Source organism: Garra rufa, chromosome 1 (genome assembly GCF_049309525.1).
Source record: "Garra rufa chromosome 1, GarRuf1.0, whole genome shotgun sequence".
Classification (NCBI taxonomy): domain Eukaryota; kingdom Metazoa; phylum Chordata; class Actinopteri; order Cypriniformes; family Cyprinidae; genus Garra; species Garra rufa.
Window position 1 is genome coordinate 13681641 of NC_133361.1, and position 2726 is coordinate 13684366.

A 2726-nucleotide genomic window follows, 5' to 3' on the forward strand; every position below is an offset into this window, starting at 1 on the left:
AGGCTCCAGTTTGTGCAGAATAGTGCTGCCAGGGTCCTAATGAGGGTGCGGAAACATGAGCACATTACTCCTATTCTAAAATCCCTTCACTGGCTCCCTGTTCACCTACGCATAGAATACAAGATCCTCTTGCACACCCACCACTGTCTGCACGGTGCGGCCCCCACATACCTCACTGATCTTCTTTCCCCACACACCTCCACCCGGACAAGAGCAGGCGAACGGCATCTCCTGGTTACACCTAGGACTCGGCTCAAGACTATGGGTGACAGGGCTTTTAAAGCATCAGCTCCTCGTCTGTGGAATGCCCTTCCAGAACAACTTAGAGCTCCCAAGACCACAGATGTTTTTAAAAGAGAACTGAAAACCTTTCTTTTCAGAAAAGCTTATTTATAAGTGTCTGTGTATTCGTTTTTGTATTTATTTTATCTGTTTAATCTATGTAGCACTTTGAGATTTGATGTCAAATGTATAGTGCACTATAAATAAAATTCATCATCATGGGCATGGCGTCTCGGCTCACTCCGGACTGGCGTTTTGCTGACTAGTCAGCCCGTGGACTACCACGGGTCAAATGTATAGTGCACTATAAATAAAAAAAACTATAAAGATGCCGTGTATGACGGGCGCTTACAGATTGTCCACCATCTGCTCCCAATGGAGTCTAAGTGGCAGATTTTGCTACTTGCCATTCTCTCGAAGCGGGGAAACTCAACCGTGCGGCCTAGCGGCCCCACGGCAGTCCACCCACCCTGCAGAATGACGACTCCCCCCCGTGATGTTCCAGCTAGCTCGGAGCTATATCGGCAAGGCCCAGCCTCTCCTGCTTGCCCCTTCCCGATTCCTCCCTTTGCCAGTAGCCTCTTCTCAGAGTAGCACTGACACACAGCTGACCTCCAGGGCTCAAGTACGCCCTTCCCCAGCAAGCCTTCTCGCACAGACACTGTACGAGTCCAGGGAGGACGAGGAGTAAGTCTTGTTGGTTGTGCCACAGAACTGGCCCACCCGGACTTAGGTCTTAGTAACCATCTCCCTTGCTGCAGCCCCTCCCTGCTTGGGCACGGGCACCCTCAGACCTCTCCGGCCTGCTCCAGGCCGTCATAGAGACTGTCACACAGTTCGAAGCCCCCTTACTAGGCAGGCTTATGCACTGAGACAAGGTTTGTTGGCTGACTAAGGTTCCTCTCAAGGGAGGACCCACAGAGATGCACGATTGCAGTAGTGCTTTCCTTCCTGCAGGACAAGTTGGAGCGCAGGCTGTCCCCTTCACTCTCAAAGCGTATGTCGCTGCTGTCGCATCATACCACGATGCAGGTAAGCACCCACTGGTTGTGAGGTTCCTGCTAGGCGCGAGGGATTAATCCTTTTCAGACCGCGCCCCATACCCCCTTGGGATCTCTCTGCCGCCCTCCGAGGCCTGTGGGACGCCCCATTTTCTGAGCCATTGGCCCCAGTGGCTGCCCTGGCTCCCATCAGAGGGTAAGGGACCTAGAAGCCTTCTCTGTCAGCGAAGCGTGCCGAGAATTCGAGCCCGGTCATTCTCACGTAAGCAAAACCTGAGCCCCCGACCCGGCTATGTGCCCCAGGTTCCCACCTCGCCTTTTCGCCACTTCAGACGCACCGAGCAGCTCTTTTTGCTCCGGAGGTCAGCAGAAAGGAAATGCTGTCTCCAAACTGAGGTAGGCTCATTGGGTGGTAGATGCCATATCCCTGTCATTTGTATCAGGGTCTGCCAGGCCCCTTAGGAAATTCCTGCGTGTTGGCTCTTGGTGCCTCACGAGCAGATATCTTAGAGCTGCGGGCTGGGTGACAACGAATACCTTCGCTAGGGCTCATAACCCTTGCTTAGAGGCCGTTCCTCCCGTGTCCTAACATAAGGACTTCAGGTGAGCGGGAGGCCGGCTGGCGTTGGCTTGCTACGCCATCCCCACGAGGGTCCGTGTGCTATTTTCCCAGAATGTTCCCTCTGGCGAACCCTGGGTCCTCCATGCCCCGCAGTCAGGGCTAGATGCGGAGTAGCTCCTGACTGTGCTCCTGCCGGGTCTCCTTCGCCCCGCAGGTTGTGGCAATTTTCTCAATATTCTCCAGTGGTCAGCCAGAAGGCCTCTGTTTTCCTCGTATATCCCTAAAGTCTTATGGATATATTGAATTTACTTTCATTTCCACATGTAAAGATCTCATGTGCTCCGCTCCCCCAACCCATGCTTCAGTACAACTGGCACTCCTGTGGCGGCCCCAGGGCATTGGGAAGGTTACGTCCGTACCCGCCTGCGGACACGTCCGCCTGTCTGCACGTGGTGTAGGGCGTAACGCGGTGTCAGGTTCGTGGCCTTTGCCATGGGTCTAAGTTCCCAATGTAACATCTAAGTGATTCGACTGAAGGCGAACGTCTAGGTTACGTAGGTAACCCACATTCCCTGAAGGAGGGACCGGAGACATTACATTCCCCTGCCAGGACCTGACGTCGCGCTGATGCCGGGCTCGATCTGGCTCTTCAACAAAAACCTGAATGAGTGGTTGTAATGCCGCCCTCTTTATACCCGTACGCACGGGGGAGTGATTCGGCATGCAAATACCACTCGCCAATGTTCATTGGCCTTTTGAATAAGGCTCAGAGATGATTGGTCTCTCAGGCGAGATCCCAATGTAACGTCTCCATTCCCTCCTCCAGGGAACGTGGGTTACCTACGTAACCTAGACGTTTCCTTCATTTCAGGGTTGACATA